The following is a 16150-nucleotide window of genomic DNA, read 5'->3' on the forward strand; positions in this document are numbered from 1 at the left end:
GGTTATTATGACATAAATGAGCATTTTACTATTCTAAGTAATTAAATGCTATACTTATGAATATATTTAAAATCTATATATATTTTCATTCGACTAGAAAATACATGATTTGGTGTCTATTTCAATTTCTTCATGCAAATAAGTTTATACTTAAACTACTACTAACAATTATCGTTCCACACACAAAAGCGAAATCAAATCTCTAAACATTTTCTAGTATGAAAATTAATGAAGTAGTGAATAGTGATCGTGCTCATTTTTAAAATTATAAAATCATACACATATTAAAGCATTGTCGCGGGGTTCGATTTTGACTACACGTATAAAACGAAATCTCTACAATCATATACGAATCACCAAATCGCATCAATATTACAACAATAATTCATAACATCAATTAAGTAATTCAACACGATTTAGAAAATACATTAATGGATTGGGGTTATTTTCAACCTTGGGATGAACGGCGGTCTTAGCGTTCGGATGGCGAGGTACGACAGCGAGCGGCGTGGTCACGGTCACGGGGTGCTGCACGGACGGCAAAGCTCCGACGGAAAACGTGGATGGTGAGCACGAACTCCGGCGAGGCTCCACGAACTCCGGCGACGATGGTGACGAACGGTTTGGTCGACGGCGAGCTCGGGAATGAGGAGAGCGTGAGCGAGAGGGAGAGTTCGGAGTGGAGAAGGGAGTCCTGCTGTGGGAGGGAGAAGAGAAGGGCTCGGCTCGGGTTTTATAGAGAGAGGGAGGAAGAGCAGAGGTCGTCGGGTGCTTCATGGCGGCCATGAATGGCGTCGATTTCTTCCATGGAGAGTAATAGAGAGTAACGGCTCCATTAACTCGAGGAGACAAACGGACGGGGGCTCGACGCGGGCACAGGCTCGGGCGCGTAGGTTGGGAGCGCGTCGGGGTCGGTTCCTGGGCGCGGGTCGCGCGCGCGCTCGGCGTGTGGTCGAGGCACGGCGCGGGCGGGCGATTGGAGCGTCGGGCTGGCGCGGCTCCAGCGTCCATGGGCGCGGCGCGCTCGGCTCCTCGGCGTAGGGCGGCTGCGCGGGCTCGGGTCGGTGGGCGCCTGGGCTCGGGTCGCTCGGCCGGTGTCCTGGCAGTGCACCTGGGAGAGAAAGGAGAGGAGAGAGAGGAATGGAAAGGGAGAGAGAAGAGCAGAGGGCGACGATGGCTACCAGGGGCGGCGGCTGGGAGCCAAGGGGAGAGCGCGCGCTAGCTAGGAAGATGGGGAGCGACGGCTGCTGAGTATTGGGCCCCTAGTGGGCCGGCTAGGGTTAGGATAGTTAGGTTTTTTTTTCCTTTTTCTGAATTCAAAATACATTTTTGAAATAACTCTAAAAATCATAATAATCAAACCAAAATTATTTATAACAACATATAAATTCTTAGACTAATATTTATTATATATTATTTATGTGAATTTTAATTTAAGAAGAAATGATTTTCAATATTAAAAATTACTTATGAGTAATCAAAAATCATTTTGAATGAAATAAATAACAAACACTTCAATGGAAAAATTTATTATCATAAATATCATTATTAACTAAATGTATTATTTTTATTTAATGATTTTCATAGTGTCACAGCATCTTTACCCACAAAACGTGTTTCTGGATTAGCCAGGATTAGCTAGACCATTAGACACTTCCAAGGTGAATGACTAGGGATCCACTGTGAGGCCTTCCAAAGTTCCACTAATTCAAGAAAACCCGCTACGGATTCAGAAAGAAGGAAGCATATGAATCCCTCGTCCAAAAAGCTTTACAGACAGTTCGACCCGAGGACCTCCCTATACTCTGCAGCGACACCTCCCCGCTTGCCCCTTTCGGGTAATGAAAGTCGCCTAGTGGGGGTGAATAGGCGAAACCTAAAATTTATAAACTTTAAGCACGCACTAAGGTCGTGGTTAGCGTTAGAATTAAATCGGAGTTCTAAAGATAGTTTTCCTTGCTTAGAGTTGCTCAATCAATACGGATAACGTTTAGGAGCCAACTCAAAACAATGTGAGCAAGGGAACTTTTAGAGAGAGAGAAAAGAGGTGAAAACAAATCAAGTGAAGATCAATGCGAGTGAACACGGTGATTTGTTTTACCGAGGTTCGGTTCCAAAGAACCTAGTCCCCGTTGAGGAGGCCACAAAGGCTGGGTATATTCCAACATTTTCCCTCTCTCAATCGGTCACTCAGACCGGTCGAGGCTTCTCCTTAATCACTTGGGTCACTAAGACCCTGCAAGGATCACCACACACTTAGGTGTCTCTTGCTAGCTTTACAAAGCACTTGTAAGAATAAGAATAGAGAAGGAGAAAGCAATCCAAGCAACAAGAGCAACAAAAGAACACAAAACACCCTCTCTCAAGTTACTAAACAATTGAGTTGAATTTGAGGCTTGGAGAGGATTGATCTTTGTAATGTGTCTTGGAGTGAATGCTATTCTCTTGTATTGAATGTGAACTTCAAAAGCTTGGATGTCATTGAAGGAGGTGGTTGAGAGTATTTATAGCCTCTAACCACTTCCTAGCGTTAGCTGTTTTTGCTTTCAATGGGCACACCGGACAGGTACTATTCACTGTCCGGTGCGCGCCACGTCAGCATACCATTGGGGTTTGGAGCGTCTTGACCATTGGAACCCTTCGTCTTGTACCTACACCGGACAGTCCGATGCCACACCGGACATGTTCGGTGTGTTCTGACTTTCTGCTTTGACTTCTAACTTGCATTGCTCCCTTTTGCAGTCGACCGTTGGCGCCAGGTTACCGTTGCTCCATTGGGAGAGGATGTGATTTGACAAATATAAAATGTTTTACAAAATAACCCTACATCAAATATTGCTCTTTCTGTAAAATATCCTGAGCTCCACATACTTCATGCATTATATCTGATTTCCCCATTGCGTGGGTGAAGGTGGGATGCTGGGTACGTAAGTACTCACTCTTGTTTATTTGTTGTTTTTTAGAGAAGTAGATCGTTGATCGGGTAAGAGTTACATATGTTCTCAACCTTGTCTGTGGCTGTTGGACCACTGATTTGCTTCGCTGCGTATATCGGGCTGCTTCAGCCCTACTCTGATGATATATCCCGAGTTGTGTACCAACTCTTAAAGTTGATCACCAACTTTATAGGTTCGTCTCGTTTAAGCAGATCTGGAACCATCTGATGTATAAATGTGTTTACTAGCCTCCTGTGACTAGTAATTGTATCACATTTGAGTCCTAGAGGATTGAGACGCTTAATCTAGGAAGCAACTTTTTCGAAAAGCCGACTTTCTCGCAGTGCAAAATTGAAAGCACCCTGGACGTGCTTTTAGTGGCTTTCGGATGAAACTGTGAAAACACATATCGAAGAACTTTTAACGATTTTTAGTGGTTTCCACCAAATGATTTTTAGCTTTTTAACAGCTCACAGCTCACAACAGCTTTTCCCACAGCTCACATCCCATAGTAGCTTTTTTCACGGCCACAGCTCAACCAAACAAACCCTCCGTAATAACTATGTAATAACAATTGTATCACTCAATAACAAACATACTTCGGTAATAACATTTTTTTCCTAACTATGAAATAATTTAGTGGATCCGTATTAAACAAGAATACATAAAAAAGCATAATAACACCCGGTATCGCTCAATAACAGTTTTTACTGACCCAGTAATATTCAGTTACCAAAGCAGTATTTGACCAGCGTTAACAATTATATGGCCCATCAATTCATTGGTAATAATTCATTATACTAATCTAGTAGATTCGTATTTAACATGAATACATAAAAAAGCAATATTAACATCCAGTATCGTTTAGTAACAATTTTTACTTGCTCAGTAATATTCAGTTAGCAAAAGTAGTAATACTCATTATGTCCACGGTCTAAACATCCATAATAATGAGTGAACATACTCTATGGAAAATGAACTCTTTTTTTCAAGTTTATTTTCCATATCTTATGTTCACTCATTTCGTATATGGACCCAGTCTAATTATTGCAGTCAATTCTAAGACATTGGACATGTATTGTAATAAATATAATATAGAGATATTAGTGACAATTATTGTAATAAATAATTTCGTTATGGAAGCAGAACTTCAGTCATCATCTCGTATTAGATAACAGTGACAGATCTCCTTTCAGCGGATATATATCAGATATTAGTGACGGACCCAAGCGTAGGTCCATAGGCCCCAGGCAATCCTGAAATTTGATCCAAAAACAAACTACCCCTCAATATAGGCTCAAAGAAATAAATTTCTACTATATTTAAGCGGTACTTCCTTAATGCATGCATCGTCTCTCTCAGAGAGTGTAAGAGCAACTCCAATAGTTCTCTAAACAACTCTCTAAATCTTAAATTTAAGAAGTGAACAGAAAAATGCTTCTCCAATGGTTCTCTAAATAGACTTGCTAAATTTACTTAGTTGCTATTCAACTCTATTTACTCTCCACATTTAGCAACTCGGTAGGAACTCCCTAAATACAGTTGACGTCAATTTCTTCACACTAGCGTGATTATTTTTCCCTTTCCTACACAGTGAGATAGCCAGGTATAGCACACTCTTTTTTCATTTTCTAGCATAATGAGGTAGCTAGGTCAAACACGTATGACACAAGTTTCTCCTTCATCGTCGAACCCAACTTTCTTATAGGTTGCGCCACCAGACCACCATTCATCCATAGTTCATATCGACCGACCTTTTTTCTTCCGCCCTCATATCTTCTGCTCTCAACCTTATTATCAGGCAGATCTCATAGGGGCAGGGCCGCTAAAGTTAGATTCAAAATCGAACTACTTCCTAAATATGAGCAACTATTGGAGACTAAGTTATTTTTTACTTCCAATAGCTATTTAGCAACTTGCTAAACATGATTTTAGCAAGCTATTTTTTAGAGAACTACTGAAGTTGCTCTAACAAGCGAAACAAAAGTCCAACGGATTTAACACCATTAAAGCTCACAACCATTTGTGCTCAGCAAAGAATATATACTGCAAATATTGTAAATATTGAAACTGTAGTGACACATGGACAGCCCACTAGTTTATATAACTTACAAACTAATTTGATGAATTAAATATATTATAAGATATTTTGCTTATATTTCTCATTTACGGAAAATTATATATGTGTGGTATTAAATTATTCAGCTACCCTAGGTTCAAATCATAGATCTGCCACTGGTCGATATATATAGTTCCATCCTCGAGCACTGCCTATGTTTATTTTAAACGAACTCAGCAGGTCTAGTTTAAATACCAATATAATCAACACAAAAGAGATTCTTACATACTTCGATCGTGGTCCAAACGGCAGTGTGACTTGAGATTATGTATGATGACCAGGATATATATTTCTGAGGGGACCGACAGGGATTTTATGGTTAAACGGGACTCATCGTGTAAACTCGACATTGTTTATTGACTTGTGGATTTTATAAATTATAGGCTATGATGTTTTTGTGACCTAGTTACACGTGAAATTAAAGAGATAAATAAAATTATCAGAACTTGCGGCTTTAGAAAATGATAAAATTTGTAGGCTCTATACGGATGCACAAACGGACGATATATATCTATCATATAACTACACAAACCAACAAACGATATATATCTATCATATAACTAAACAAACCAACAAAACTAAATATGTCAGGTGAAATAATTAAGGAGGTGTTTGAATACACTAGAACTAATAGTTAGTTGGCTAAAAATTATTAGTGAAATTAGCTAGCTAACAAATAGCTACCTAATGATTAACTATTTTACCAAAAATAGCTAAAGTTGAACTATTAGCTAAGGTGTTTGGATGTCTCACCTAATTTTAGCTACTAACTATTAGCTCTAGTGTATTCAAATACTCCTTAAGTCACTACCGGAATCGCGTTCTTTTGCCGAGTGTCTAAGACTTGACAAAGGCCATTTTACACTCGACAAAAGCTTTGCCGAGTGATACACTCGGCAAACAATAATCGGCAAAATATTTGGCACTCCGCAAAGGCTTTACTGAGCTTCTTTGCCGAGTACTCGAAAAAAACACTTGGCAAAATATTTGGCACTCGGCAAAGAGCCAAATTCTGGTAGTGAGTAGACGATATGTTACAAGTATTTGTCCAAAATGAGAATTACTAAATATCATAATACCAAATTATTCCACCAGTCCTAAAAAGAAGGTAATTTGGAGTATTAATTTAGACAAATAACATCTAATGAAGACATCCTAAAAATAATCCTTATTTGTTTAATTTGGTTGGTGTCAGGAGTAATATTTCTGAAAGAACATCTAGGGAGTGTTTAGACTATTCCAGGTTTCAACTCCCGGAGCTATAATTTATAATATAAATTTAAATAGTTTTAAAAAATATTTTAAATTTAGATAATAAACAAAATGACTTATCTACTATCTTCTAAGTGTGAACTTCGGCTCTATCATTTTCTAAAGTACCTAATAACCTGCTCTATCCGCCCATCAAATTGTTTGTAGCCAGAGTAGTCCTAAACAGGACTTTTTAAGAAGGAATGAGTCCACACCACTCCTTGCCGGATCCACCTTTGTAGACTGATAATATTGGGCATGATATCTGAAATATAACATTGTATTGATAATTTCAAATGTACAAAATTGAATAAATATTGACAAAATATTCTGCAGACCTGCTAAAAAGTTTAAAGATGCCTGCTACATAAGATTAACGAATTCAAGGGGCAACTAGAGATTTCGCCGAATGGATAACTAACAACCTGCTACCAAAATATATACAAGCTAGCTAGGCTACTGTTCAATTTTTCAAGCACAGATGCAACAAGTCTATATGTGCACACAGTCTGATGCAGCCCTGTTGTGTCATCACTATTCTCTGGAGAGCATGCAAGTTTCATAATCTTGGGACCAGAGAAAGGCGTTGGCGATCGGCGCTCCTGATTCACGACCTCATGCAATCAGAGTTTTATCTCCAGATGTCCAAATATTGGCAACACGTGCCCAGGAACCATGCTCAGGAAGGCTATGCCTGTTCAGTTCCGGCCATGTGGATAAGCTTAGGAGGAGACACACAAACTGTGATCCACAGTGTAAATGTTTGGTATGCCTTATCTCGAATTCAGATGGACAGAAATCCAAACATTATTAGGAGAAAATCCATTTTGTAAAACACCTTATAGTACAAATTAATGTAACCCCCTCTCCTTATAGACCATATATATACAAATAGGAGCACTGGAAACAATTATACAAATCATGCAAAGACTTAGCTATCATAATTATATACGGTATAAATGAATAACATGATCATATTAATCATGAGAGCAAATAATGATAGTGAAAAAATAGGTTTTTTTCAGATTCCAAACTAAAATGTAATAGTTATATATGCATGGCTGTGTAGAGCGCAGTTGATTTGAGACAAGGTGTTAGACGAAATATATGCCTATATAGAACAAAAATACAGATGAAATAAGGGTGACTTGCATATATAGGAGTATACCCTAGCCTATTCAGTTTAACAAAGCAATTATGTGAAGGTCCACATAAAATTGCAACTATTTCTTGTTTTGGAAAAAAAACATCTCAATCTTTGCAAAAGATATGTACTTCTAGGCCTGGAACTGGCAGGACCACATGAAATTGTAATGAGCGTCCATTTCATATTTTGTTCAAAAGCATTAATTAAGAATGACAAAACTTAAGTAGCACTTTTGAAGAAGCTAATTATGACTTTATAAGAGGATATTTGATGACACATTCGATTGGATAATGTTTTTTGTGCAGTAAAAAACGCGTGGATGATAAGAATTTAGAAAATCCCTGCAGGCAAACGAAAGAACAATTTGATGCTTAATCGATTAATTAATTAATTAGGAGTATACAGTTGCCAAGCTAGGTCCAGATGTGCATATAATTAATTAGGAATCTCTGGAGAACTACACAAAGAAAACCATGTTATGCTAGTGCCATAAAATGAAAATATTGGTTATTCATGTATGCCAGATTGTTGCTGGCCATCTACGCCTCGTTCAAGAGAAAACAGAAGTACAGGAATATATACATGCATATATAAGATCTGAAAAGATCCACTACATCTTCAAACATTAAAAAAATTGAATTTATCTGTGCACAACAAATGTCAATTTCAAAGATCAGGATCAACAAAAGCCATATTAACGCTGATTTGGTTTACTGTATCAAACTATATATATGTAGAAAAGTAAGAATTTAGCAGCAGTATGTGGAAATTTGCCCTTGCCTGCAAGGAAACGACTGTTAGAAGAGCAAGCAAACGTATGTGCAGTGCAGTCACCGTACATGTTGAGATCCGCAAGTACGAACAGCAGCTTCCAGATCTGGAAGTCAGGCGCACTGATTCTCCTTTCCTCTTCCGGACAGGCAGATCTACCTCCTGCAGAAGGCGGCACCACCATGGCTCCCGCCCAAAAACCTACCTCCAGCACATGAGATGATGGCACCACTGAGGGTGATGAAAAGAAACAGCCAGCAAGACAGGGAAGGGTCGGGGACTCGGGGTAAAAGTCCAGATCTTGGGTATTTTTCTTCGAGTTATCAACAGATCTCGAAGCTGCGGAGAGACACGTGAGAACAAGTACGTTAGCTACAGGTAGCAGATGGAGAGAGGGAGCTAGGGAGGGAGAGGAGACGGTACCGTACCGGCAGCCGGACACCGAGCTAGGTTCGGCTACTACTCCTACGCAGGCGTGCTTTGGAAAGCCGCGCCAGCAGCGAGATCGGTGAGATCACGCGCGCGGGCACCTCCTTCCTTCGCCCGAGGCATGTCCCCCCCTCTCCCTCGACCTTGGGAAGCCGATCGAGACCACGCACGGCCTGCGACGTGAGAGGAAAGGAAAGCGCACAAGCGGCAAAATTAAAGGCACAGGGGGAGAAGGGCATGGCATGCGCGCAGGCGCAGCGGGGAGAGCAGCACAGCTAGAGCCGACACGTACCTTGCTCCAAAGAACGGGTCCGACTGCACCACCGCTCCTCGGGCGGCGAGAGGCTGGCCGTCCAGCCGCAGTCGTACAAGATAAGGACGAGACCCCGCCCAAATCGATCGGTGGCCGGCCTTATCTTTGCATTCCTCTATCCCTCCCCTGCGAACCCCTGCTGTCCCGTCGCAGTAAAAGTCAGCTGACCCACCCGTTCGTTCATTCATTCACCGGCCTGCAACTTCGAGTTGCAACAACGCATGCAGCAAAAAGAGAGAGAGAGTAGAGTAGAGTAGTGGCCGGCCACCATGGCAAGGTGAAGTTATAGTGGTGGCAGGCCGGGAGAGAGGCCGTAGCAGCTAGAGGACTGACAGAGAGAGAAGTGAGCACGCAGCAGCAGCTGCATCATCATTCGTACGTGCGCCGTCTCGGATGCAGATCGATCGATGCAGTCTGCCCGCTGTGTGCTCACTCTCTTCTGTCAGTTAGCCACGGAACGAAAACCCAGCCGGCCGCCACCACCTAGCTCGAAACCACTCACCATAAAAAGAACCCCACCACCACGTTCATATACATAACGACCGATCAGCCGGCCGGACTTGGAGAAGAAAGGGGGCAGTACTGCCTGTGCGCGTGGCTCAGATCTGTGCGTGTGTGTGCGCGCGCACCAGTTGAGATCTGCTTGCAAGTTGCAACCTTGGTTTGCAGTGTGGCTACAGCCGAGGGTTGTGCCGCGTTATATAGAAGGTGGAGACATGGTCCTCCAGCCGGCGCCCATCTTTTTCTGCCTCCCACCACACCGCAAACGGCGCTAGGGTTAGAGGGCCTCGTTCATCGTCTGCGGCGGCTCTACTATACTACTATCTCGGAGGTGTTATTATTGCTGCCGACTTTGGGATATGGGGAATATGGTTCTCTAGGAAAAAGAAAGTATAGATATTTGGAGATGCCTTCTCATCATACACACTCGCTTGCAGATTGGTTGGTGTCAGTAGGCCCACATTTTGACGGCTTAGACCACCGTGGGTGCATCGCTCAGACACCTATATCGTGTTTAGAAGAGGAGCAATTAGATATCATATTTTTTTATAATACGGTCCAATGACTGGACGACACTAATAATAAGTCCTACTCTTGTTGAAACAAGGTGCTGATAGATCTACGATAATAGATTTGATAGCTATATATATATCTATCTAATATTAAGCAGATTTTTTTGAGCGAGACCCAACGACTAAACCATCCAATAAATCATGTTTGCCTATTTTGGCAGAGCTCTGTCAGCTTCGAATTCATTAAAATAGTTCCAGTCTATACAACTTTACCTGAATGGTTTAGCTCCACGAAATTCAAATTCACCGTACCAAAATGGTAGTTCTGGAGAGACCATATTCACCAATTTGTAGAGCTCTTCAAGAGGTGTGCTCCATGAAAGGCTATTCCATCACAACACGAAAACTAAGAATGTCCGACCGCTAGGCTATTTCCGATGGCCTCATAACCAGCCATCGGACATAAGGTTTATGTCCGACGGCCATGCGTAGGCGTCGGACATAACGCTAATCTCCGACGGCTGGCAGGTGGGTCGTCGGAGATAAGGTTATGTCCGACGGCTTTTCTGCCAACCGTCAGACGTAACGCTAATATCCGACGGCTGATAGGTAGACTGTCGGAAATAACAAATTTAAAGAACGGCGCCCGACAGGCCGTTTCTATTTCCACACGCGTTTCTCTTCTCTCACCTCTCTCGCCCGCCGCTTGCTGCTCATCGCCGGCGGCCCTGCCCGCATTTCCTCACCTCGCCGGCGGCCGTTCCCACGTCTCCTCGCCGGCGGCCGCGACGTCTCTCCAGTGCCGCGCCGTCTCTCCAGTGCCGCGCCGCATTGCCTCACCACCCCGATCTCTCGCAGGTGGTGGGCTTCCCCTGAGTTTTGTGCCATTTTCGATAGGAACAGGGGAAACCATGGTACTGAGTCGTTCCACAACTACGACGGCGATGGACGTACATGTGCGCTTGGCTAAGCGAATGGTATGTTACAGTATGTTGTAACTTCGAATTACATAGAAATGTGTCATTCTAACTTGTATGTACAGGAAGTCAAATCCGGTCGTACACTCACGGATGTGGAGGTGTATATGTGCAAGGGCATAGGGATTCTGATCCTCAGAATCCTGATGTTTTATGCACTCAGACAGCCACCGACGGTCTAGTAAGTTTTTAGTACTCTATTATGTGTTTGTGCATAAACTAGGTGATGCACTTATATTTGGTATGTTTTCCTCCAGGCTTCGTATGTGCAGGAGATGGTTCAGAGACATGGGCAGGACTACGACTGGAGGAGCCAGCCAATCGACCCTCAGGCAGCATATGCTAGCGCATGAGGATAAGCCCATGGGCGGTGAGAGTATTTGATTTGGATTTCAAAATTATTCTCATATGCTTACGATTGAATTGAGTCCATGGTTTACTCTACTAAGTCCATGGTTTACTATACTAAGTGCATGGCTCACTCTTGCAGGTTGGGTATTTTGATTCTACGATTGATTCTAGGGAGCTGAGACGCCGTGGACGACAGTCCACATCCTCGTCTTCGCAGTCGTCTAGTTCTCGATCATCCACCCAAGAGATAGAGATTGTAGTGTTGCGTCAACAGGCAGATTATCATCAATCAGTTTTGAGGCAACAAATGGAGTCAAGCTGAGTACCAGAAGAAGAAGGATGAGTACTATTCAAACCTCTAGGCCCAGAATCAAGCTCTACTCTCGGTAAGTTGAAGTAACATTTGGTTCGTAACAACTAAAAACACATGATGTGTACTTTATTTTCTCAACAATTGCTTGTATCTAATTTGTAGCAACTAGCACAACAAGTGGGTGTCCCGATGCCAACATATGGGATGCCACCTCTAGACTTTGCACTGCCGCCGCCAATGTTGTCGCCTCCACCTCCACCACAATTCTCTGTGGTATGTACACATGCGTGTGTGACATGTTCATAAATGCCTTATGTGTTAAAATGAAAAACTTAGTGGTTAATATTTCATGTGCGTGTGTTATAGGGCTTTGAGATACCTTCCGCTTCAGTTGCCGCACTTGGAGATATGTCTGGTCAAGACGACGCATTGACTTCTTGGGTGAACAACCTTTTCAACAACCAGAGTCTAGTGGCTATAACTCAAACCAACTAGGTGACGGATATGTGTGATAGTTCATCAAATGTGTTTGATTTGGAACTATGTCAGTGTTTATGTCAAAGACTGTGTGTCAAACTATGTCAGTGTTTAATTTGGAACTATATGTTGATGTAAAAGACTTGTTGCAACTATTTGGAACTATGTGTTTATGAATGTGAGGTGATGTTTGAGAATGTGAATACTTATGTGAATTGATTTTTGTGAATGTGAATATGTGGTTGTATATGAAATCTGTGTATATTTATGAAATCTATGTTTTTTCTATACATGTTAGAAATTTACAAAAAAATAGGATTTTTTGCCACTGCTAAAAATCATTATGTTCGACAACTTAGTGGGGCGTCAGACATAAGACTTCCCTTATGTTCGACGGCTTAGTGGGGGTCATCGGACATAAGACTTCTCTTATGTCTGACGGCTTAGTGGGCGCCATCGGACTTTTTATAGCCTTATGTCTGACGGCCCCACTAAGTCGTCGGACATAAGGGAAGTGGGCCCCACTACGACCGTTAATGCCGTTATCGAGGTTAAATGCCGATGGCCATTTTCGACCGTCGGACATAGCTTATTTCCGACGGTTTTAGCCATCGGAAATTTAGGGTTTTACCGTTGTGCATACTTTTTAGTGTAGTTAGAGAAAAATTATCCACCAATGATATTTGTTGGAGACTTGTTCTCAAATGCTATGAATCAAGAACAAGGCAACATAGAATGTTAAATATTAACGTCATTCGTCCTTCGAAACATTATTTCCCTTAGGATATAATGATCTTTAGACGACGGTCATAAAGTACATACCTTCGTACATCGAAGGTATGATGGTAATAAAAGGAAGCGCGTAAAATACGAAAGACAACATAAACAATCATATAGCATTATCAATTCATCTCCATTATATTATCATGAGAAAATAAAAACAATGTTAAATTACATTTGGTACCTTTGAATTGATAGACAACAAAGATACGGGCGTGATGCAAAAGCAAATGCCAAGTCAGCGTAAACAGTACGGGAGCACTGTTCATCTATTTATAGGCACGGGACGCAACCCATGTAAAATTACACCCAGGCCCTTTACATTTACTAATGACTCTATAGTGATCCATTAAGGTCCAAATAGTCTTTTCCCTTTTAAGTCGGTTTCCTTTTCTGCTGTCATGCCGAAGCTCCCTTGCGCGTAGCTTCGGCTCTGCATCAACCTTCGTATCCTTTGCGCTTTTCCTAATGTGGTTCTGATTCGAATCCGAAGGTACCTGTTCATGTATTACAACTCCGGAAACATTGTTAAATCATGTTTTTGAGGACCTTCGGAAGACGAAGGCCCCCAACATTAGCCCCTCGCAAGGTTAATTTGTTAGAATAACAAATTCAGATTGCAATATGGACGAAGGCCCTAAGCCGAAGGTCCGTAAAAACACCTTCCCTTTGCTAGAATAGAAACAGTTAATGACAGATGTCGGGGACCATAATTAGGGGTACCCTCAAGACGCCTAATTCTCAGCTGGTAACCCCCATCAGCATAAAGCTGCAAAGGCCTGATGGGTACGATTAAGTCAGGGATCAGTCCACACGAGTGACTCGATCGCGCTTCACCCGAGCCTAGCCTCGGCCAAGGGCAGCCGACCTCGAGAGACTTCCGTCTCGCCCGAGGCCCCCTTTTTATGGCGGACACATCACCGGCTCGCCCGAGGCCTTGGCTTCGCTCAGAAGCAACCTTGACTAAATCGCCACACCGACTGACCAAATTGCAGGGGCATTTAACGCAAAGGTGGCCTGACACCTTTATCCTGACACGCGCCCCCGGCAGAGCCGAAGTGACCGCCGTCACTCCACCGCTCCACTGGCCAGTCTGACAGAAGGACAGCACCGCCTGCGCCACTCCGACTGCAGTGCCACTCGACAGAGTGAGTCTGACAGGCAGCCAGGCCCTGCCAAAGGCGCCACGGCGAACTCCGCTCCGCCCGACCCCAGGGCTCGGACTCGGGCTAAGACCCGGAAGACGGCGAACTCCGCTCCGCCCGACCCCAGGGCTCGGACTCGGGCTAAGACCCGGAAGACGGCGAACTCCGCTCCGCCCGACCCCAGGGCTCGGACTCGGGCTAAGACCCGGAAGACGGCGAACTCCGCTCCGCCCGACCCCAGGGCTCGGACTCGGGCTAAGACCCGGAAGACGGCGAACTCCGCTCCGCCCGACCCCTGGGCTCGGACTCGGGCTAAGACCCGGAAGACGGCGAACTCCGCTCCGCCCGACCCCAGGGCTCGGACTCCGCCCTGGCCTCGGCCGAACGACTTCCGCCTCGCCCGACCCCTTGGCTCGGGCTCGGCCACGGCAACGGAAGGCAGACTCAACCTCGGCTTCGGAGGAACCCCCACGTCGCCCTGCCTAGGGCACAGACCGCCACGTCAACAGGAAGCGCCATCATCATCCTACCCCGAATCGACTCGGGTCACGGAGAACAAGACCGGCGTCTCATCCGGCCAGCTCCGCCGAAGGGGCAATGATGGCGCTCCACAAGCTCTATGACGACGGCGGCCCCCAGCTCTCTTACGGAAGCAGGACGACGTCAGCAGGGACTCGACCGCTCCAACAGCTGTCCCTCCGCCAGGCTCCGCCGCACCTCCGACAGCCACGACATCATGCCAGCAGGGTGCCCAGATCTCTCCGGCTGCCACATTGGCATGTACCTAGGGCGCTAGCTCTCCCTCCGCTAGACACGTAGCACTCTGCTACACCCCCCATTGTACACCTGGATCCTCTCCTTACGACTATAAAAGGGAGGACCAGGGCCTTCTCAAAAGAGGTTGGCCGCGCGGGACCGAGGACGGGACAGGCGCTCTCTTGGGGCCGCTCGCTTCCCTCACCCGCGTGGACGCTTGTAACCCCCCTACTGCAAGCGCACCTGACCTGGGCGCGGGACGAACACGAAGGCCGCGGGACTTCCACCTCTCTCACGCTCGACTCCGGCCACCTCGCCTCTCCCCCCTTCGCGCTCGCGCACGCGCTCGACCCATCTGGGCTGGGGCACGCAGCACACTCACTCGTCGGCTTAGGGACCCCCCTGTCTCGAAACGCCGACAGTTGGCGCGCCAGGTAGGGGCCTGCTGCGTGCTGACGAACAGCTCCCCGTCAAGCTCCAGATGGGCAGTCTCCAGCAACCTCTCCGGCCCGGGACGGTGCTTCGTTTCGGGACTCTTGGGTTCATGTCCTTCGACGGCAGCTACGACATGATACTTCTTCCACCGCCGCGCGACTACGACAATGGCGGCCGACAACCCGCCCGCCGGCGGCGGAATCGACGACGTCTTCCCCGCGTGGTGGAAGAGAAACATTCGGGCTCGCTCCGTTCTCTCCCCCGCCAACGGAGGAGGAGGCGGGGCCGTCAAGGCCAGGCGGGAGGCCACGCTTCGTCGGCCGTCGAGCGAATCGACGCCCCCGACGCCCCGACGGAAGGCACACCGGACGTCGACCTCGCGTTCAAGACGGAGGCAAGCGCCGTCCCCCCGCGGCACGCTGACCCCGAGCAAGAAGACGACGCCGGCGCGCTCGCGGAAAGCCTGCAGGACGTCGCCCTCGAACCAGAGATGACGGTGCAACCAGTCCCCGATGTGACTACGTCGCTCCTCGTCGACCAAAAGGTACCGACTAACTCCCATCTTGCGTCATTTCGACTCGGCCTCAACCCGCCAAACGACCTCGTTTTGGCGGGCGCTCTCATTGAGGCGAGTGCAACCCCACTGAGGTTCCGTATGCGGTCGCCTTGGGACCGACTGACGGACGTCTCGACCTACGGGCCCTCTGGGCCCGGGGAAGATGACGATCCCAGCATAGGTTGGGATTTCTCCGGACTTGGCAACCCCAGTGCCGTGCGGGACTTCATGACCGCATGTGACTACTGCCTATCCGACTGTTCCGATGGAAGCCGCAGCCTTGGCGACGAGAGCTGCGGCCCAAGCCGCGAATGTTTTCACATCGAGCTAGGGGATCCCTCTGAAGGCAACCATCTTGGCATGCCGGAGGACGGTGATCTC

The 16150-nt window shown here is 45.7% G+C and overlaps 1 long non-coding RNA gene and 1 other non-coding gene across 2 annotated transcripts; both read right to left on the bottom strand.

The window, feature by feature from the left end:
• Positions 1 to 6574: 6574 nt before the first annotated feature.
• LOC115029012 (MIR156aHG) lies at positions 6575 to 9624 on the bottom strand. Its single transcript, NR_163696.1, has 3 exons — positions 8946 to 9624; positions 8653 to 8826; positions 6575 to 8563 (listed from the first exon to the last, which is right to left on the bottom strand). It is a non-coding gene; the product is annotated as an MIR156aHG (long non-coding RNA).
• MIR156a (microRNA MIR156a) lies at positions 9277 to 9428 on the bottom strand. Its single transcript, NR_121022.1, has one exon. It is a non-coding gene; the product is annotated as a microRNA MIR156a (primary transcript).
• Positions 9625 to 16150: the final 6526 nt, after the last annotated feature.

This window comes from Zea mays, chromosome 4 (assembly GCF_902167145.1).
Source record: "Zea mays cultivar B73 chromosome 4, Zm-B73-REFERENCE-NAM-5.0, whole genome shotgun sequence".
Classification (NCBI taxonomy): domain Eukaryota; kingdom Viridiplantae; phylum Streptophyta; class Magnoliopsida; order Poales; family Poaceae; genus Zea; species Zea mays.